This window comes from Pristiophorus japonicus, chromosome 3 (assembly GCF_044704955.1).
Source record: "Pristiophorus japonicus isolate sPriJap1 chromosome 3, sPriJap1.hap1, whole genome shotgun sequence".
Taxonomy (NCBI): Eukaryota; Metazoa; Chordata; class Chondrichthyes; family Pristiophoridae; genus Pristiophorus; species Pristiophorus japonicus.
In genome coordinates, this window is record NC_091979.1 from 42,871,003 (window position 1) to 42,894,049 (window position 23,047).

Consider the following 23,047-nt stretch of genomic DNA (forward strand, 5'->3'; position numbering starts at 1 on the left):
AACTTTTTGGGATTAAGAGTTTCATGTTTCATGCACAAGGAGACCCAGGTTCCTCAGCACCGCAGCACGTTGTAATTTCTCCCCATACGTGAGGAAACATACGTTCAATCATTTGGACATAGCATAGATATAGAAACATAGAAAATAGATGGAGTAGGCCATTCGGCCCTGCGAGCCTGCACCGCCATTCAATGAGTTCATGGCTGAACATGGAACTTCAGTACGCCATTCCTGCTTTCTCGCCATACCCCTTGATCCCCCTAGTAGTAAGGACTACATCTAACTCATTTTTGAATATATTTAGTGAATTGGCCTCAACAACTTTGTGGTGGAGAATTCCACAGTTTCAACATTCTCTGGGTGAAGAAGTTTCTCCTCATCTGGGTCCTAAATGGCTTACCCCTTATCCTTAGACTTGTGACCCCTGGTTCTGGACTTCAACATTGGGAACATTCTTCCTGCATCTAAACTGTCGAAACCCATCAGAATTTTAAAAGTTTCTATGAGATCCCCTCTCATTCTTCTGAACTCCAGTGAATACAAGCCCAGTTGATCCAGTCTTTCTTGATATGTCAGTCCCGCCAGCCCGGGAATCAGTCTTGTGAACCTTCGTTGCACTCTCTCAATAGCAAGAATGTCCTTCCTCAAGTTAGGAGACCATAACTGTACACAATACTCCAGATGTGGCCTCACCAAGGCCCTATAAAACTGTAGTAACACCTCCCTGCCCCTGTACTCAAATCCCCTCGCTATGAAGGCCAACATGCCATTTGCTTTCTTAACCGCCTGCTGTACCTGCATGCCAACCTTCAATGACTGATGTACCATGACACCCAGGTCTCGTTGCACCTCCCCTTTTCCTAATCTGTCACCATTCAGATAATAGTCTGTCTCTCTGTTTGTAACCACCAAAGTGGATAACCTCACATTTATCCACATTATATTTCATCTGCCATGCATTTGCCCACTCACCTAACCTATCTAAGTCACTCTGCAGCCTCATAGCATCCTCCACGCAGCTCACACTGCCACCCAACTTAGTGTCATCCGCAAATTTGGAGATGCTACATTTAATCCCCTCGTCTAAATCATTAACGTACAATGTAAACTGCTGGGGTCCCAGCACAGAACCTTGCGGTACCCAACCAGTCACTGCCTGCCATTCTGAAAAGTACCCATTTACTCCTACTCTTTGCTTCCTGTCTGACAACCAGTTCTCAATCCACGTCAGCACAGTACCCCCAATCCCATGTGCTTTAACTTTGCACATTAATCTCTTGTGTGGGACCTTGTCGAAAGCCTTCTAAAAGTCCAAATACACCACATCAACTGGTTTTCCCTTGTCCACTCTACTGGAAACATCCTCAGAAAATTCCAGAAGATTTATCAAGCATGATTTCCCTTTCACAAATCCATGCTGACTTGGACCTATCATGTCACCTCTTTCCAAATGCGCTGCTATGACATCCTTAATAAATGATTCCATCATTTTACCCACTACCGATGTCAGGCTGACCGGTCTATAATTCCCCGTTTTCTCTCTCCCTCCTTTTTTTAAAAAGCGGGGTTACATTAGCAACCCTCCATTCCATAGGAACTGATCCAGAGTCTATGGAATGTTGGAAAATCACTGTCAATGCATCCGCTATTTCCAAGACCACCTCCTTAAGTACTCTGGGATGCAGACCATCAGGCCCTGGGGATTTATCAGCCTTCAATCCCATCAATTTCCCCAACACAATTTCCCGACTAATAAGGATTCCCCTCAGTTCCTCCTTCTTACTAGACCCTCTGACCCCTTTTATATCCGGATGGTTGTTTCTGTCCTCCTTAGTGAATACCGAACCAAAGTCTTGTTCAATTGGTCTGCCATTTCTTTGTTCCCCGTTATGACTTCCCCTGATTCTGACTGCAGGAGACCTACGTTTGTCTTTACGAACCTTTGTCACTTTACATATCTATAGAAGCTTTTGCAGTCCGTCCAAATGTGAGGAACTTGGAGCTAAAAGTCACCTCAATAACACACTTAGTTTTGCCTCCTGTTAAATAAACAAGCTCAGATTCCCCATCTCATTTTGAATGTTGGATCTGAAAGGTTCGGTTAGTAGGAACCCAAGCCATATGTAAGTACATAATTCCTTGAAAGTGAGCACACAAAAAGGCTGGTAGTATTTTGGTTTTATAATGGGGTACAGTACAAGAAGTTATGATATATATATATATACACACACACAAGACTATGATGAAGCCACGGTTGGGAATACTGTAAGTTCTGGATGCACCATAATAGAATGGTCATTAATGGAAGACTCACCAATATGATACCAGAGATAACTAGTTATGAGGAGATGCTTACGACTATTTCAACTAGAACAGAGAAGAGAAATGTATTAGTTATAAAGAAAGAGCTTTAATAGAGTGAATAGTAAAATATGACTTCCTTTGGTTCAGGAGTCAAGAACAATGGGTTAACAATTTTAAAAGATCACCCGGGGTTGGGGGGGGTAGTAAAAATGTATTTCCAGCGAGTAGTTAGTAGACGGAATAGTTGAGGCACAGACCATTGCACCTTTTACAAGGGAAGATTTAATTTTCTGGATGTAACTAGAGATTAAAAAATGGTCACTTCATATGGAATACCATTGGATCCATTAAGGAAGAGGAGGGAAACCGTAAAGCAGAGGAAAGTACATGGTTTTGGGGAAGATTATGTCAGTGGGATTTGTTTTGGACTGCTCCACTCATCATCATCGTAGCCAGTCCCTCGAAATCAAGACTTGCTTCCACTCCAAAAGACGAGTTCTCAGGTGACTGAACAGTCCAATACGGGAATTACAGTCTCTGTCGCAGGTGGGACAGGCAGTAATTGAAGGAAAGGGTGTGTGGGGAATCTGATTTGTTGCACGCTCCTTCCACTGTCTGCGCTTGGTTTCTGCATGCTCTTGGCGACGAGACTCGAGGTGCTCAGCACCCTCCCAGATGCTCTTCCTCCACTTAGGGCAGTTTTTGGCCAGGGACTCCCAGGTGTCAGTGGGGATGTTGCACTTTATTAAAAGGATGTTTTATGGGTGTCCTTGAAACCTTTCCTTTGCCCACTTGGGGCTCGCTTGCCGTGGAGGAGTTTCGAGTAGAGCGCTTGTCTTGTGTCAGGCATGAGAACAATGTGGCCCGCCCAACAGAGCTAGTCAAGTATGCTGGGGATATTGGCCTGATCGAGGACACTAACATTGTGCGTCTATCCTCCCAAGAGATTTGCAGGATCTTGGAGACATCGCTGGTGGTATTTCTCCAGCGATTTGTGGTGTCTAGTGTATATGGTCCACGTCTCTGAGCCATACAGGAGGGCGGGTATCACTGCAGCCCTGTAGACCATGAGCTTGGTGCCAGATTTGAGTGCCTAATCTTCGAATACTCTTTTCCCCAGGCAGCCGAAGGCTGTGCTGGCGCACTGGAGGCGATGTTGAACCTTGTCGCCGATGCCTGCCCTTGCTGATAATAGGCTCCCGAGGTATGGAAAGTGGTTCATGTTGTCCAGGGCGGAGCCTACACTCGCGCCGATTTTGTAAGTGGGAGGGGGCGGGTACTATTTAAATTAGTTTTTTTCCTGCCGGCAACGCTGCGCGTGTGCGTTGGAGCATTCGCGCAGTGTGAAAAACACATTGGCACTCGGCCATTTTTGTAGTTCTTTGTAGCTGTTTAATTTTTGAAATTTTTTTTAATAAAAGCACATTGCCATCAGCACATCAGCACTTGCAGCCTTCTCATTGTCTCCTTCCCCCCCCCCCCCTCTCCGCGGGAAGAATGGGCACCTCCTCCCCCCCCGCGGGAAAAACGGGCGCCTCCTCTTCTCCCCTTCCCCCCCCCCCCCGCGGGAAAGAACGGGCGCCTCCTACCTAGTCACTCTGGGCATCATCATCCTAGTCCTGTATGTGTAATACAAGTTCCACAAAGAGAAATCATCTTGGGATGCAAATAAAATAAATTTGTTGCACTGTGTAACTTACATAACTGCACAAGAAATAAGAGCTAGAGTAGGCCATTCAATATCATGGCTGATCTTTCACTTCAACTCCATTTTCCCACAAATCCCCATATCCCTTGATTCCCTTGGGCATCCAAAAATCTATTGCACAGTCTAGAATGTATTCAATGACAGAGCATCCACAGCCTTCTGGGATAGAGAATACAAAAGATTCACAACCCTCTGAGTAATAAATTTCTTATCTCAGTTCTAAATGGCTGACCCCTTACCCTGAGACAATAATCCCTAGATCTAGAACCCCAGCCTCTCGACATCTACCCTATCAAGCCCTCTAAGAATTTTATATATTTCAATTAGATCACCTTTCATTCTTCTAAACTCCAGAGAATATAGGCCCATTCTACTTGTTATCCTCTCAGAGGGCAACACTCTCATTACAGGAATTAATCTAGTGAAAGTGCATCGCACCTGCTCCAAGGCATGTATATCAGTGATTTCCCCCTCCCCATCTAAACCAAAGAGATTGACCCGGATAAGAATTAGATAATGTAAACAACAAATGTAAACCAAACTTCTATCATCACTAACTATTGTTAAAGTAGTGTGCATATTCTAATTTAACAATTTACTCAAGTATCCTAACAACTGCTCAAGATGTTTCTACTTTTGGGGGAAACCTAAACTAAGGGCCATAAATACAAGATAGTCACTAATAAATGCAGTAAGAAATTGAGAAACTTCTTTACTCAAGAATGGTGAGAATGTGGAACTTGTTACCATATCAAGTGGTTGAAACAAATTGCATAGATACATTTAAGGGGAAACTAGACAAATACATGAGGGAGAAAGGAATAGAAGGATGTGTTAATAGGACAAGATGAAATAAAATTGGAGGAGGCTGGTGTGGAGCATAAACACAGCCATAGATCGGTGAGACCGAATAGCCTGTTTCTGTGCTATAAAATTCTATGTAATTCAGCATTGCCCTATAAAGTTACACTTCCTATATAACATGCAGATAAGGAGTAAAAAGGATACAGCATAATCTGAACCTCCAAATATTCAGAGACAAAATATCAATCCTTGTACTTCAGGACAGCAAACAAACTCTCTTCATTCCAAGAAAAACTAGGCAATGGACACCTGAGAGTGAATTACAGGGCACTGATCTAATTAACAGGCTCAAAAGGTCATAAAACATGACATGTGAGCTTAGTGTTTGGACAGCTTCTGAACCAAGAAATTGGATTAATACCCAATAGGTCATGTACAGGAGATATTGACTCATTTAAAAATATATATTGCAGTGTTTTGCTCCAGCATGTCTCATGGACAATCAGCATAAAATAGAAATGAAAGGTGACCAGATAAAAAAGTTAGATGTTGCTTCTTTGATGCTGATCTCAGTAGTGTTTACACTGCTCGACTGGAACTCCTGCTCTCCTGACAAGAGCGCACTCTGTGGTTACATACATGCACTGAGCTCACTGCACAGCAGTTAACAGTCAAATGGTCAGATTATTCGCCTGGCTAGTCTAACTTCAGTGTCATACGCTCATTCCTTCACCTCAAAATTCTCTCAAGACTGCCATGTGAGATAGAAAATACCAGTTATCCAGCTCAAAATGCTCTCCAGGCCCAAACCCAGCTCGAGAAAACCTACACTTGCACTGCTGGACATTTGTCTACAGTTTCATTTAGACGAGAGCAGTGACAAGCAGCAAATAAATGGAGTCTCAACTCCCATGCACTGCTCTCCCTTATTTACCTCTCTAAAGGACTGTTGATACTGATCAATTTCCACAAGGGGGGTGGTCCGGGGGGGCTGGAATTTCAGCAATACCATTTATGCTGCAAAAACATTGCATAATTCAGGCACTCGTGCAAAGCCAGTAAAACTTCGCAGTGACACTAAATTTGGAATGTGAACCGTGCCGAACGGGCCAAAATAACTCCGAAGGAAAGCGGAGCAACAATTCTCCAGAAAGTCTCACTCTGCTTTGTGCAAGTGTCAACTTTCCCCGGACACTGGATTTAGACAGCATGAACACTATGACCACAAAGTGAAACCACTTCACACCGACACTACAGTTTAAAATGAATGGCAGCGTGCAAGAGCTTTTATATTGAACTGGATTATTGGTCGAGCAAGTATTGCACAGCAGGAGTCCTCTCAAAAACAATGGTGTCTCTTTCAGTAACTGGCTCTGCTTCTTTCTCATGTCACCCCCATATCCTTCTCCAGCTCTCTCTCTGTACAGCAAAGCTCAGGCAATTTTCTTGTCATACACCACTTTACTTGACACCATTTGCAAGTCTTTTCTTGTTTCCCCTCTCCGCTGTATGTCATCCAATTTCTCATTACGGCTCGTGTTTCTTTGGCTGATGTAGCCCACGCATGCAGCAATATGATGCCGCCACCCTTGCGAGAGTGATCAGGTGGGGAAAACGCACAAGAGAGAAATGATAGGGAAAAGGTGGCAAAAAGTACAAGGGAATGGAAAGGATGAGGTGAGAGCAGGAGAGTCGGGAGGTCCCACGAGGTCGGCGAGCCGGTGGGGGATCGAGTTCGTCGAGTCGGGAGTTCGGAGGCCGGTGAGGAGCTCTCTTTTCTCAGTAGGTCGGGGGTTCGGAGGCCAGGGGCGGGGGGCCAGAGGTCGATGAGGTGAGTTGGTAAGTAGCTCTCTTTTCTCTATTTCTTTTTAAGTTGATTTTAAATTAGATAAGGCTAACTAGAGGGATGGCAGTGTAGCTCAGTCCCGTAGAGTGCACATCCTGCAGCATGTGGGAAGTCCTAGATGCTTCGCGCAGCCTAGACAACCATGTGTGCAGGAGTGTCTCCAGCTTCAACTGCTCGAGCTCCGCGTTTCAGAGCTGGAGCAGTAGGTGGAATCAATAAGTTGCATCCGCGAGGCTGAGAACTACGTGAATAGCACGTTTCAGGAGGTGGTCACCCCGCAGCTAGAGGGGAAGTGGGTGACCACCAGACGTAGTAAGTGTGCTAGGCAGGTAGTGCAGGAGTCCCCCCGTGAGTCCATCTCGCTTTCAAACCAATATTCACTTCTAAGTATCGGTAAGAACGATGGTGCCTCTGGGGAGTGCAGCCAGAGCCAATTCCAAGGCTCCATGGGTGGCTCAGCTGCACAAGGGGGTGGGACGAAGAACAAAAGAGCCCTAGTGATAGGGGATTCGATAGTTAGGGGGAACAGATAGGCGTTTCTGCGGCTGCAGATGTGCCTCCCGAATGGTTTTGTGCCTCCCTGGTGCCAGGATCAAGGATGTCATAGAGCGTGCTCAGGGCATTCTGGGGGGGGGGGGGGGAAAGAGAGGGTAAACAGCTAGAGGTCGTGGTCCATATCGAGACCAATGACATAGGTAAATAAGGAATGAGGTCCTACAGGAAGAATTCAGGAAGCTAGAAGAAAATTAAAAGCTAGGACCTCAAAAGGTAGGAATCTCCGGGTTACTACCGGTGCCACGTGCTAATGAGTATAAGAATAGAAGGATAGAGAGGATGAACATGTGGCTGGAAAGTTGGTGTAAGAGGGAGGGTTTTAAATTCTTGAGGCATTGTACAGGTCCCATCTTCTGGGGGAGATGGGACCTGTACAAACCGGACGGGTTACACCTCAACAGCACCGGGACCAATATCCTCGCGGGGAGTTTTTCTAGTGCTGTTGGGGAGAGTTTAAACTAGCTTGGCAGGGGGATGGGAACCGGAGAACGAATTCAAAAGTGAAGGAAGTAAAGCTGAAATTGAATAGCAAAAATCTAGAAAGCGAATCTGTAAGACAGAGGAAACAGGGCTTAGTAAGTAGTAAGCAAGGAGGTCTTCCTGTGCTGAATGGTATATACTTTAATGCAAAGAGTATAGCGAATAAGGCGGATGAGCTAAGAGCACAGGTAGACATTTTGGAGTATGACATTATAGCCATTACAGAAACATGGCTGAAAGAGGGGCAGGTTTGGCAGATCAATATTCCTGGCTACAGGATTTTGAGACAAGAGGGGGTTTAAAAAAAAAGGGGGTGGGGGGGTTGCGGTACTGATTTAAAGAAAATATTACAGCGGTGAGGAGGGATGATATGCAAGAGGGATCATCAAATGAGGCCATATGGGTCGAATTGAAAAATACAAAAGGGGCGATCACACTGCTGGCCGTGTATTATAGACCCCCAAACAGCAGGAGGGAGATAGAGGAGCAAATATGTTGGCAAATTGCTGTGAAGTCCAAAAACCATAGGGTAGTAATAGTAGGGGATTTTAACTATCCAAATATTGATTGGGACAAATTTAATGCGAAGGGTATAGAGGGTGCTGAATTATTGAAATGCATTCAAGAGAACTCTTTTAGTCCGTATGTAGCATGCCCAACACGAGAGGAGGCGGTCTTGGATTTAGTTTTGGGGAATGAAGCTGGGCAGGTTGAAGGGGTATTAGTGGGAGAGCACTTGGGTGTCAGTGACCATAATTCAGTCAGATTCAAGTTGGTTATGGATAAGGACAAGAATAGGCCTGGAATAAAAGTTCCGAATTGGGGAAAAGCTAATTTTGCCAAGTTAAGGAGTGATTTGGCCATGGTGGACTGGAAACAGCTACTTGTGGGTAAATCAGTGGGAGACATTTGAGGCGGCGATCTGGAAGGCTCAAGCCAAACATATGCCCTTAAAGAAAAAGGCTGGGAAAAATAATTCTAGAGCCCCCTGGATGTCTAGGGACTTACAGGGGAGGATTAAGAGAAAAAGGGACGCTTAAATCATATATCAACGGCTAAATACTATAGAATCTTGAGGAATATAGAAAGTTAAGAGGCAAAATTAAAAAGGATATTAGGAATGCGAAGAGAGAGCACGAGAAATTCTTGGTCAGTAAAATTAAGGAAAACCCTAAGATGTTCTTTAAATATATTAAGAGTAAGAGGGTAACTAAAGAAAGGGTAGGGCCTAGAGACCACGAGAGTAATCTTTGTGTGGAGGCAGAAGATGTTGGGTGGGTTCTTAATGAATACTTTGCATCTGTTTTCACAAAGGAAAGTGGCAATGCAGATACTGCTATCGAGGAAGTGTGTGATATTTTGAATGAAATAAATATAGTGAGGGAGGAAGTATTAAGGGGTTTCCAGCTTTGAAAGTGGGTAAATCCCCAGACCCGGATGAAATGCATCCCACGCTGTTGAGCTAAGTAAGAGGGGAAATAGCAGAGGCCTTGACCATCATTTTCCAGTCTTCTTTGGATCTGGACATGGCGCCGGAGGATTGGAGGACTGCTAATGTAGTACCCTTACTGAAGAAGGGAGAAAGGGATAGGCCGAGTAATTACAGGCCTGTCAGCCTAACCTCAGTGGTGAGAAAATTACTGGAAAAAAATCCTGAAAGATAGGATAAATCTACATTTGGAAAGGCAAGAATTAATTAGGGACAGTCAACACAGATTTGTTAAGGGAAGATAGTGCCGATGAGGGTAGTGCATACAATGTAGTATATTATATTATGGACTTTAGCAAGGCCTTTCATAAGGTCCCACGTGGTAGACTGGTCATGAAGGTTAAAGCCCATGGAGTACAGGGCAAAGTGAGAAGTTGGATCCAAAATTGGCTTGGAGGTAGGAAGCAAAGGGTAATGATGATTGATGGATGTTTGTGTGACTGGAAGGATGTTTCCAGTGGAGTTCCGCAGGGCTCAGTACTGGGACCCTTGCTTTTTGTGGCATATATCAACGATTTAGATCTGAATATAGGGAGTATGATTAAGTAGTTTGTAGATGACACTAAAATTGGCTGTGTGGTTAATAATGAAGAAAGTCATGGGCTGCAGGAGGATAATCTACTGGTCAGGTGGGCAGAGCAGTGGCAAATGGAATTTAATTCAGAGAAGTATGAGGTGATGCACATTGGGAGGGCTAATAAGGAAAGGGTATACACAGTAAGCGGTAGGCCACTTAATAGCGCAGATGAACAAAGGGACCTTGGAGTGCTTGTCCCTAGATCCCTGAAAGTAGGCCAGGTGGATATGGTGGTTAAGGCAGCATACTGAATGTTTGCCTTTATTGGCCGAGGCTCAGAATAGAAGAGCAGCGTGGTTATGTTTAAATTGTATAATACTCCAGCTGTGGCCTAACTAAAGTATTGCATGCAGTTCTGGTCGCCGTATTATAGGAAGGATGTGATTGCACTAGAGAGGGTGCAGAGGAGATTTATTAAGATGCTGCCTGGAATGGAGAATCTTAGTTATGAGGACAGATTGGATAGGCTGGGTTTGTTATCATTGGAACAGAGGAGGTTGAGAGGAAACCTCATTGAGGTGTACAAAATATTAAGGGGCCTGGACATAGTGGATAGTAAGGGTCTATTTCCATTGATGGAGGGATCTATTACAAGGCGGTTGATGGAAGGATTAGAGAGGATTTGAGGGGGTCTTCTTTACGCAGAGGGCTGTGGAGATCTGGAACTCGCTGCCTGGAAGAGTGGTGGATGCAGAAACTCTCCCCACTTTTAAGAGATGGTTGGATGGGCACTTAAAGTGCAGCAGCCTGCAGGGTTACAGATCTAGAGCTGGTAATTAGGATTAGACTGGATGACCTTTTGTTGGACGGAGCAGAAATCATGGTAAGTACTGCAGGGAATAGAATACGGCCAGGGTCACAGCCAAGCGGGAAGTGATTGGCTGGTTGAGTGGCGAGTAGTTTTCTTTTCCTTCATCTTTTTTCTTGTTCATAGCAGTAAGAAACCTTTGGCCAAATTAACTAATTTAAGGGTTAAGTCATGGCAGGAGAGCCCAGACCCATGTCATGCTTCTCCTGTGCTATGTGGGAACCCTCCCTGACGACTACATGTGCAGGAAATGTATCCAGCTGCAGCTGCTGACAAGACTGCATTGCGGCACTGGAGCTGCGCATGGATTCACTCTGGAGCATCCACGATGCTGAGGATGTTGTTAATAGCACGTTTAGTGAGTTGGTCACACCGCAGGTAAAGGTTACGCAGGCAGATAGGGAATGGGTGACCATCAGGAAGAGCAATGGAAAGGAAGGTAGTGCAGGGGTCCCCTGTGGTCACCTCCCTCCAAAACAGATACACCGTTTTGGGTCCTGTTGGGGGAGATGACTCTTCGGGGGAAGGCAGCAGCAGCCAAGTTCTTGGCACCATGGGTGGCTCTGCTGCACAGGAGGGCAGTGGGAGAGCTGTAGTGATAGGGGATTCTATTGTAAGGGGAATAGATAGGCGTTTCTGTGGCTGCAATCGAGACTCCAGGATGATATGTTGCCTCCCTGGTGCAAGGGTCAAGGATGTGCCGGAGCAGCTGCAGCACATTCTGGAGGGGGACGGAGAACAGCCAGCTGTAGTGGTACACATAGGTACCAACAATATAGGTAAAAAACGGGATGCGATCCTAGAAGCTGAGTTTAGGGAGCTAGAAGTTAAATTAAAGTAGGACCTCAAAAGGTAGTAATCTCAGGATTGCTACCAGTGCCATGTGCTAGTCAGAGTACGAGTGGCAGGATAGCTCAGATGAATACGTGGCTTGAGGAGTGGTGCAGGAGGGAGTCAGTCAAATTCCTGGGACATTGGAACCGGTACAAACCAGACAGTCTGCACCTGGGCAGGACGGGAACCAATGTTCTAGGGGGGAATGTTTGCTCGTGCTGTTGGGGAGGGGTTAAACTAATATGGCAGGGGGATGGGAATCTATGCAGGAGGACAGAGGGAAGTAAAATGGGGGCAGAGAAACACAAGGCAAAAATCAAAAAGAGCCACATTACAGCAAAATTTGAAAGGGGCAAAGTGTGTTAAAAAGACAAGCCTGAAGGCTCTGTGCCTCAATGCAAGTATTCGTAATAAGGTGAATGAATTAACTGCGCAGGCAGTTATTAACGAATATGATATAATTGGGATTACAGAGACATGGCTCCAGGGTGACCAAGGCTGGGAACTCAACATCCGTGGGTATTAAACATTCAGGAAGGATAGACAGAAAGGAAATGGAGGGGGGGGGTAGCGTTGCTGGTTAAAGAGGAAATTAACACAATAGTAAGGAAGGGCATTAGCTTGGATAATGTGAAATCTGTATGGGTAGAGCTACGGAATACCAAAGGGCAGAAAACGCTAGTGGGAGTTGTGCACAGTCCACCAAACAGTAGTAGAGAGGCTGGGGACAGCATCAAACAAGAAATTAGGGATGCGTGCAATAAAGGTACAGCAGTTATCTTGGGCAACTTTAATCAATGTATAGATTGGGCTAACCAAACTGGTAGCAATACAGTGGAGAAGGATTTCCTGGAGTGTATTAGGGATGGTTTTCTAGACCAGTATGTCGAGGAACCAACTAAAAGGCTGGCCATCCTAGACTGGGTGATGTGTAATGAGAAAGGACTAATTAGCAATCTTGTTGTGCGAGGCCCCTTGGGGAAGAGTGACCATAATATGGTAGAATTCTTTATTAAAATGGAGAGTGACACAGTTAATTCAGAGACTAGGGTCCTGAACTTAAGGAAAGGTAACTTCAAATGGTATGAGACGTGAATTGGCTAGAATAGACTGGCGAATGATACTTAAAGGGTTGACGGTGGATAGGCAATGTCAAACATTGAAAGATCACATGGATGAACTTCAACAATTGTACATCCCTGTCTGGCGTAAAAATAAAACGGGAAAGGTGGCTCAACCGTGGCTAACAAGGGAAATTAGGGATAGTGTTAAATCCAAGGAAGAGGCACAAAAATTGGCCAGAAAAAGCAACAAACCTGAGGATTGGGAGAAATTTAGAATGCAGCAGAAGAGGACAAAGGGTTTAATTACGAGGTGAAAAGAGTATGAGAGGAAGCTTGCTGGGAACATAATTGACTGCAAAAGCTTCTATAGATACGTGAAGAGAAAAAGATTAGTGAAGTCAAACGTAGGTCCCTTGCAGTCGGATTCAGATGAATTTATAATGGGGAACAAAGAAATGGCAGACTAATTGAACAAATACTTCAGTTCGGTCTTCACAAAGGAAGACACATGTAACCTTCCGGAAATACTATGGACCGAGGGTCTAGCGAGCAGGAGGAACTGAAGGAAATCCTTTAGTCACGAAATTGCGTTAGGGAAATTGATGGGATTGAAGGCAGATAAATCCCCGGGGCCTGAGTGTCTGCATCCCAGAGTACTTAAGGAAGTGGCCCTAGAAATAGTGGATGCATTGGTGATCATTTTCCAACAGTCTATCGACTCTGGATCAGTTCTTATGGACTGGAGGGTAGCTAATGTAACACCACTTTTTAAAAAAAGGAGGGAGAGAGAAAACAGGGAATTATAGACCGGTTAGCCTGACATCAGTAGTGGGGAAAATGTTGGAATCAATTATTAAAGATGAAATAGCAGCGCATTAGGAAAGCAGTGACAGGATTGGTCCAAGTCAGCATGGATTTATGAAAGGGAAATCATGCTTGACAAATCTTCTGGAATTTTTTGAGGCTGCAACTAGTAGTGACAAGGGAGAACCAGTAGATGTGGTGTATTTGGACTTTCAAAAGACTTTTGACAAGGTCCCACACAAGAGATTGGTGTACAAAATTAAAGCACATGGTATTGGGGGTAAAGTATTGACGTGGATAGAGAACTGGTTAGCAGACAGGAAGCAGACAGTAGTGATAAACGGGTCCTTCTCAGAATGGCAGGCAGTGACTAGTGGAGTGCCGCAGGGCTTAGTGCTGGGACCATAGTTAGTTAAAATATACTGCATTATGATCATCATAGGCGGTCCCTCGAACGATGACAACTTGCTTCCACAAGAGTTCACAGATGTTTCAATGAGCACCCGATATTCCAGTCCTGAACTCCAATTGAGAGGGTGGAAGATGCCTATGCATGGATTTTAACATGTGGTGACCGTTGCATATCAGCCACCTCATCAATATATACATCAATGATTTAGATGAAGGAATTGAGTGTAATATCTCCAAGTTTGCAGATGACACTAAACAGGGTGGCGGTGTGCGGTGAGGAGGACGCTAAGAAGTTGCAGGGTGACTTGGACAGGTTAGGTGAGTGGGCAAATGCATGGCAGATGCAGTATAATGTGGATAAATGTGAGGTTATCCACTTTGGTGGCAAAAACATGAAGGCAGATTATCTGAATGGCAGATTAGAAAAAGGGGAGGTGCAACAGGACCTGGGTGTCATGGTACATCAGTCATTGAAAGTTGGCATGCAGGTACAGCAGGCGGTGAAGGCAGCAAATGGCATGTTGGCCTTCATAGCTAGGAGATTTGAGTATAGGAGCAGGGAGGTCTTAATGCAGTTGTACAGGGCCTTGGTGAGGCCTCACCTGGAATAGTGTGTTCAGTTTTGATCTCCTAATCTGAGGAAAGACATTCTTGCTATTGAGGGAGTGCAGCGAAGGTTCATAAGACTGATTCTCGGGATGGCAGGACTGACATACGAGGTGAGACTGGATCAACTGGGCCTGTATTCACTACAGTTTAGAAGAATGAGAGGGGATCTCATAGAAACATATAAAATTCTGACAGGACTGGACAGGTTAGATGCAGGAAGAATGTTCCCGATGTTCGGGAAATCCAGAACCAGGGGTCACAGTCTTCGGATAAGGGGTAAGCCATTTAGGACCCAGATGAGGAGAAACTTCTTCACTCAGAGTTGTTAACCTGTGGAGTTCTCTACCGCAGAGAGTTGTTGATGCCAGTTCGTTAGATATATTCAAGACAGAGTTAGATATGGCCCTGACGGCTAAAGGGATCAAGGGGCATGGAGAGAGAGCAGGAAAGGGGTACTGAGGTGAATGATCAACCATGATCTTATTGAATGGTGGTGCAGGCTCGAAGGGCCGAATGGCTACTCCTGCACCTATTTTCTATGTTTCTGGACTAGTTTCGATCGCCTGGATAGGTCGGAGAGGAATTTTTCCAGATTTTTTTCTCCCTAAATTGGCCTGGGTTTTTATCTGGTTTTTGCCTCTCCCAGGAGATCAAATGGCTCCAGCTGGGGTGGAGTGTAGAATGTTTTTAGTATAAGGGGTGTCGCAATTGTGAAGTGGATTGGTTGGGCTGGGTGCTCTTTGCCTTTCCTTCATTGTTCATAGGTTTATATGTAACCTTTAGGGCTGCTGACCAAGGGCCATGGTGTGTGGCTCTTTCTGAGTTGTAAATTTCTATGTTCCAAACAGGATCCGGGGTAATAATTGAAGTTAACAACTAGCACCGATATTGGGTCTTTAAAATATAGAAAACACCCCAAGGCATGACATTAAAAACATAGACAAAAATTCATATTGAAATATGAGGAGAGAAGACTGGAAGCATGGTCAAAAAGACAGCTCTGAGGAGTGCATTAAAGGCAAGGAGTAGCACAGTGAAGTGGCATAGGGAGGGAGATCCAGGGAGTCAGGATGGGACAAGCTATAGATTCTGCCACCAATGCAGGAGTGACAGGGGTAGTACAGGAAGGCCTTCCCTTTATTCTTTTTTGCTAGATTTTTTTAATATATATTTACCTCAACTATTTTTCATCTAGAAGTGACATATCATCTCAACTAAGCAGAGTCAGAATCAAAGGAATATAAAACTGGGAAAGCTTGCAGAGATGGCATGCGCTGGGATGAGGCAGTGGGAGATTTTGAATTCAATGCACTGACTGACAGAACCAGTGATGGTCAGCAAGGTTTTGGGTGGTGCATGGTGCAGGATGTGGACCGAAGAGTTATGGATAACTTTGTGGAATATATATAAAAAGGAGCTCATGAGGCCAACAATGAGGGCAATGGAGTTGTTGAGACCACAGTCATAATTTACATGCATCTCAAGTATAGAAAAACATTACACAAAAGGGAAAGGGAAAACTAAAAAAGGAACAGACCCAGCACCTTGGTGGGAGTCAGGAGAGGCGGCTGAAAGCTTGGTCAAAAAGATGCTTTAAGGCGGAAAGATGGAAGGATTTAGGGAGGGACCTCCAGAGTGCGGCCGATGCAACTGAAGGTTCTGTCACTAATGTTGGGTGGGGCAGAGAGGAAGAGAATACAATGAACTGTGAAGGGTCAGCTGTGGCTCAGTTGGTAGCACATTCGCCTGAGTCAAAAGATTGTGGGTTCAAGTTGCAGGTGATTGCAAAAGTATGTTGTGGCCAGGCCATGGCAAAAGTTTGAAAATGATGGTGGGGATTTAATGTTTTGGGGAACAGGAAGCCAGTGCAAATCAGACACATGAGGGTGAAATTTTGTGATCAGGATGTCTGCAGTTGAGTGTTGAATGAATTAGAAGCCATTAAGTAAGGAGGATGCAAGGTTGGTAAAAGGATGTTGGAAAGATCAAGTCTAAAAGAAACAATGGCAAGAAGAAAGACGTCAGGGGTCATAGGAGTAAGGCAAGGGTGGAGGCATTGATGTTTCAGAGGTGGAAGTAAACGCAGTCTCGGTGATGAGTTGAACAGGATGCTGACATGGCACATAGCCTGGTTCAACCTGAATGATCAACTGGCAAGGGATATGATGTTGGTGGCAAGTGTACAAAGTTTTACACTTAACTATTATAAGAACTGAATACAGCGTTTGTGTTCCCAACGTTCAATTCGAGGGAGTTCTGACTCATCCACGGCTTAATGTTGGGATAGACAATTTGACAAGAGATGTGGCCGCAATTGAGCCGAATGTTATACATACAAACACTAACCTCATATCTGTGGATAATGCTGTGAAGGACAGCATGGAAGTGAGCAAAAAACGAGGGAACCAAGGATACAACCTCGGCGTACTCAAAAAGGTGATCACACAGGACAGGCTGATCTGCAGCCCCAACGCAGTAAGCGCGTGCACCCATTTAAATCTCTCAGCTGCTCTGAAGCTGCAGCCTAGATGCAATCAAGGTGTGCTAGGAGAACTTGGCAGCCAGCACACATGGTCAAAGCCATTAAAGAAACTGAAAAGTGGCTCTCCCATTATTACCACGGCCTTTACCGACTGTTTCATTTGATTGACGAGGCTCTAGATCAATCGCTGTGCTCTTCAATATCCAAGACCGTTAGAAAGCGACATGAAGAGATGGTTATGCGATTAATATTGGCCAATGAGACTTCAAGCAAATACAGACAAGTTGAACAGTCATTTACTATTGGCAGGGTGCTCAAAAACAGTCACAAACCATTTACATAACTAAGACAGCAACTATCATGAATAGATTTACTGGTTTCCTTGCAATTTCACTTCTCTCACCTGCATAATTTTCTAACTGCCATAATCCATTCTTATCTGCAACTATTCCCACAATAATCCATTTCCCTATCCATGCAATCTATAGCTTTTAGATTACTAAAGAAAGAAAGATGACCACTACTGTGCCATGACAAAAGAACATAAGAATTAGGAACAGGAGTAGGTTATCTAGCCCCTCGAGCCTGCTCCACCATTCAAAAAGATCATGGCTGATCTGGCCGTGGACTCAGCTCCACTTACCTGCCCGCTCCCCAACTTTCTATTCCCCTCATGGAGGCAAATTTAAAACTAATTCTATATTTTATACACAAGTTATTTTAAGTTGACAATAAACAAAGTTCAAAAATTGTGACTATTTTAATTTTACATCTCCAGGAAATTGGTTTGTGGCTTTTATGTAGCATTTGATTCCTTTCTCAATTAAACCTTAAGTTTAGGATAATAAACAGTAATGACAAATTACTGATGGTACAATATTTCAAATAAGAGTACAAGATAATGAAGGAAAACTATCTGAAAAATCCCACACAAAAGTAAACAAACAAAAATGACTGAAATTTACAAATACTATCAGATTGGAAAGGAAGTTATTGAGCTCCAAACTGCCAATAGATCAGAAAGTCAATAGTTTATAAAACACACTCTTCAAATTGAAAATATTTGAAAACAGTCATTACAGAGACAGAAACAACAACAATTTATTAACCACCACATTTACAAACATGGTAATTTATTTAAACTATAAATTAGGCATTTCCATGTGGGGGGAGAGAAATTGGGGACGGTGGGGGGAGAGAAATTGGGGACGGTGGGGGGAGAGAAATTGGGGACGGTGGGGGGGGAGAGAAATTGGGGACGGTGGGGGGGAGAGAAATTGGGGACGGTGGGGGGGAGAGAAATTGGGGACGGTGGGGGGGAGAGAAATTGGGGACGGTGGGGGGGAGAGAAATTGGGGACGGTGGGGGGGAGAGAAATTGGGGACGGTGGGGGGGAGAGAAATTGGGGACGGTGGGGGGGAGAGAAATTGGGGACGGTGGGGGGGAGAGAAATTGGGGACGGTGGGGGGGGGAGAGAAATTGGGGACGGTGGGGGGGAGAGAAATTGGGGACGGTGGGGGGGAGAGAAATTGGGGACGGTGGGGGGGAGAGAAATTGGGGACGGTGGGGGGGAGAGAAATTGGGGACGGTGGGGGGGAGAGAAATTGGGGACGGTGGGGGGGAGAGCAATTGGGGACGGTGGGGGGAGAGCAATTGGGGACGGTGGGGGGAGAGCAATTGGGGACGGTGGGGGGAGAGCAATTGGGGACGGTGGGGGGAGAGCAATTGGGGACGGTGGGGGGAGAGCAATTGGGGACGGTGGGGGGAGAGCAATTGGGGACGGTGGGGGGAGAGCAATTGGGGACGGGGGGGAGAGAAATTGGGGACGGGGGGGAGGAATTGGGGACGGGGGGGAGGAATTGGGGACGGGGGGGAGGAATTGGGGACGGGGGGGAGGAATTGGGGACGGGGGGGAGGAATTGGGGACGGGGGGGAGGAATTGGGGGGGGGGGAAGGAATTGCGGGGGGGGGAAGGAATTGCGGGGGGGGGAAGGAATTGCGGGGGGGGAAGGAATTGCGGGGGGGGGAAGGAATTGCGGGGGGGGGAAGGAATTGCGGGGGGGGGAAGGAATTGCGGGGGGGGGAAGGAATTGCGGGGGGGGGAAGGAATTGCGGGGGGGGGAAGGAATTGCGGGGGGGGGAAGGAATTGCGGGGGGGGGAAGGAATTGCGGGGGGGGGAAGGAATTGCGGGGGGGGGAAGGAATTGCGGGGGGGGGAAGGAATTGCGGGGGGGGGAAGGAATTGCGGGGGGGGGAAGGAATTGCGGGGGGGGGAAGGAATTGCGGGGGGGGGAAGGAATTGCGGGGGGGGGAAGGAATTGCGGGGGGGGGAAGGAATTGCGGGGGGGGGAAGGAATTGCGGGGGGGGGAAGGAATTGCGGGGGGGGGAAGGAATTGCGGGGGGGGGAAGGAATTGCGGGGGGGGGAAGGAATTGCGGGGGGGGGAAGGAATTGCGGGGGGGGGAAGGAATTGCGGGGGGGGGAAGGAATTGCGGGGGGGGGAAGGAATTGCGGGGGGGGGAAGGAATTGCGGGGGGGGGAAGGAATTGCGGGGGGGGGAAGGAATTGCGGGGGGGGGAAGGAATTGCGGGGGGGGGAAGGAATTGCGGGGGGGGGAAGGAATTGCGGGGGGGGGAAGGAATTGCGGGGGGGGGAAGGAATTGCGGGGGGGGGAAGGAATTGCGGGGGGGGGAAGGAATTGCGGGGGGGGGAAGGAATTGCGGGGGGGGGAAGGAATTGCGGGGGGGGGAAGGAATTGCGGGGGGGGGAAGGAATTGCGGGGGGGGGAAGGAATTGCGGGGGGGGGAAGGAATTGCGGGGGGGGGAAGGAATTGCGGGGGGGGGGAAGGAATTGCGGGGGGGGGAAGGAATTGCGGGGGGGGGAAGGAATTGCGGGGGGGGGAAGGAATTGCGGGGGGGGGAAGGAATTGCGGGGGGGGGAAGGAATTGCGGGGGGGGAAGGAATTGCGGGGGGGGGGAAGGAATTGCGGGGGGGGGAAGGAATTGCGGGGGGGGGGAAGGAATTGCGGGGGGGGGAAGGAATTGCGGGGGGGGGGAGGAATTGCGGGGGGGGGGGAAGGAATTGCGGGGGGGGAAGGAATTGCGGGGGGTGGGGAAGGAAGGAATTACGGGGGGGGGGGAGGAAGGAATTGGGGGGGGGGGGGAAGGAAGGAATTGCGGGGGGGGGGAAGGAAGGAATTGCGGGGGGGGGGGGGGGAGGAAGGAATTGCGGGGGGGGGCGAAGGAAGGAATTGCGGGGGGGGGGAAGAGGAATTGCGGGGGGGGGGGAAGAGGAATTGCGGGGGGGGGGAAGAGGAATTGCGGGGGGGGGGGGGGAAGAGGAATTGCGGGGGGGGGGGGGAAGAGGAATTGCGGGGGGGGGGGGAAGAGGAATTGCGGGGGGGGGGGGAAGAGGAATTGCGGGGGGGGGGGGGAAGAGGAATTGCGGGGGGGGGAAGAGGAATTGCGGGGGGGGGGGAAGAGGAATTGCGGGGGGGGGGGGGGAAGAGGAATTGCGGGGGGGGGGGAAGAGGAATTGCGGGGGGGGGGGGAAGAGGAATTGCGGGGGGGGGGAGAAGAGGAATTGCGGGGGGGGGGGAGAAGAGGAATTGCGGGGGGGGGGGGGGGGGGGGGGAGAAGAGGAATTGCGGGGGGGAGAAGAGGAATTGCGGGGGGGAGAAGAGGAATTGCGGGGGGGAGAAGAGGAATTGCGGGGGGGAGAAGAGGAATTGCGGGGGGGAGAAGAGGAATTGCGGGGGGGAGAAGAGGAATTGCGGGGGGGGGGAAGGAATTGCGGGGGGGAAGGAAGGAATTGCGGGGGGGGAAGGAAGGAATTGCGGGGGGGGAAGGAAGGAATTGCGGGGGGGGGGAAGGAAGGAATTGCGGGGGGGGGGGGGGGGGAAGGAATTGCGGGGGGGGGGGGGAAGGAATTGCGGGGGGGGGGGGGGGAAGGAAGGAAGGAATTGCGGGGGGGGGGGGGGGAGGAAGGAATTGCGGGGGGGGGGGGGGGAAGGAATTGCGGGGGGGGGGGGAAGAGGAATTGCGGGGGGGGGGGGGGGGGAGAGGAATTGCGGGGGGGGGGGAGAGGAATTGCGGGGGGGGGGGGAGAGGAATTGCGGGGGGGGGGGGGAGGAATTGCGGGGGGGGGGGGGAGGAATTGCGGGGGGGGGGGGAGGAATTGCGGGGGGGGGGAGGAATTGCGGGGGGGGGGGGGGAGAGGAATTGCAGGGGGGGGGAGAGGAATTGCGGGGGGGGGGGGGGAGAGGAATTGCGGGGGGGGGGGAGGAATTGCGGGGGGGGGGGGAGGGAAGGAATTGCGGGGGGGGGAAGGAAGGAATTGCGGGGGGGGGAAGGAAGGAATTACGGGGGGGGGGAGGAAGGAATTACGGGGGGGGGAGGAAGGAATTACGGGGGGGGGAGGAAGGAATTACGGGGGGGGGAGGAAGGAAGGAATTGGGGGGGGGAAGGAAGGAATTTCGGGGGGGGGGGGGGAGGAAGGAATTGCGGGGGGGGGAGGAAGGAATTGCGGGGGGGGGGGAGGAAGGAATTGCGGGGGGGGGGAGGAAGGAATTGCGGGGGGGGGGAGGAAGGAATTGCGGGGGGGGGGAGGAAGGAATTGCGGGGGGGGGGAGGAAGGAATTGCGGGGGGGGGGGAGGAAGGAATTGCGGGGGGGGGGAGGAAGGAATTGCGGGGGGGGGGGGAGGAAGGATTTGCGGGGGGGGGGGAGGAAGGAATTGCGGGGGGGGGGAGAGGAATTGCGGGCGGGGGGGGGGGGGGTGGGGGGGAGAGGAATTGCGGGGGGGGAAAGGAATTGCGGGGGGGGGGAGAGGAATTGCGGGGGGGGGAGGGGAATTGCGGGGGGGGGGGAGGGGAATTGCGGGGGGGGGGGGAGGGGAATTGCGGGGGGGGGGGGAGGGGAATTGCGGGGGGGGGAGGGGAATTGGGATGGGGGGGAGGGTAATTGGGATGGGGGGGAGGGGAATTGGGATGGGGGGGGGGGGGGAGGCAGCTTGGAGGAGTGTGAGCGAGGGAAGGGGAGAAGGGAGCGAGTAGAGGGAGGAGCGAGGAGCGAGGGGGCCTCGTCGCTCCCCTCACCAAACAACAACAGCCCGCCATCCCACCTACCTGGGCCTTCTCTACCCGCACGCAGCCCGGCGCCAAGCGCCACTCCTGCCGACGACCAGCTGAAGAGGTCTCCCGTCTCTGCGATACCAACCGCCGGCTCACCCGCCAGGCCGCTGCCCGGGCTCTCCACTTGCCCACCGTTTGATAGTAGTTAGTCCTCCGCTGCCGCCAGGTCGCTCCCCGGGCTCCTCCTCACCCTACAGCGACTCTCGGCCCACCCTGGCTCACGCACCGCCAGGCCCCCCACCCGCCGCTCTCTCCGCCCCGCCGCCGCTCGCGGGAAAATACTCGCGCCAATGGGCCGGGCAGCCTGGGTAACGACCTTTCACCCCAGCAACCGACTTCCCTCCTCCCACCCCGGGATTAAACACACAACAGCAACAACACAGACCCCCTCTATGCATCAACCTGCGACCTCTCACTAATGGTCGGATTTGGAAGGAGAATCACAAAGTCCCGAGTTGGAAGGCCGAACCCCTTCTGCAAGTTGGCCGTTTGTCAGCGCGCATGCGCCGCCAGAGGTCTACCCTCTCCTTTTCCTCACCCAGGGCAGTTTGTGTGGTGAAGGGACAATTTACTCCCAGGAGACAAGGCAGGAACATTAAGTATCGCAGTTTATGTCTCATCTTGTCCTTCTACCTCTTCCTTTCTAAAGAATCCATAGACCACCATCACCAGTATGGTGAGTTTCCTGGCAGGGAAGATGTTCTCTCGACTGCGTATTGGTTTCTAGTTCTTCCTTCTGGCTAACAAGGGCTCGAACATCAAATATATTGGCGCAAAGTGATCTTTGGCATTAGAGTTGATCTGGAAAGAAATTGGATTAAAAAAAAATTAATTACTTGTCGAATGACCAACGACTGACGATTCTCCCCTTGGGATCACAAGGCTAGTGGAGTATCTCGGGAGTCAAAAGGGCACACCTATCCTGGTAGTGAAAGATCTAACCACACCTGTGATAAACCACCATTCTGTGCTAACAAAGATAGCTCCTGTTTATCAACATTTTCTTGGTATTTCCTCATAAAACTGCTCATATTTTCAACCGTGGTCTAATAAACTTAAGGTTTTATATAGATTCACAATTACATCACAACTTTTGTTATTTCTGCCATTTGCTATAAAACAAGTATTCCATTAACTCTTC

The 23,047-nt window shown here is 48.8% G+C and overlaps 1 protein-coding gene across 1 annotated transcript in view; it reads right to left on the bottom strand.

The window, feature by feature from the left end:
* The window catches only part of rif1 (replication timing regulatory factor 1), a 100,103-nt gene extending 77,708 nt beyond the window's left edge, over positions 1 to 22,395 (bottom strand). Inside the window, exon 1 of the mRNA XM_070875320.1 lies at positions 21,901 to 22,395. The gene's annotated coding sequence lies outside the window, so the exon portion shown is untranslated. The remainder of the gene's footprint in view (positions 1 to 21,900) is intronic.
* Between the last annotated feature and the right edge of the window lie 652 nt (positions 22,396 to 23,047).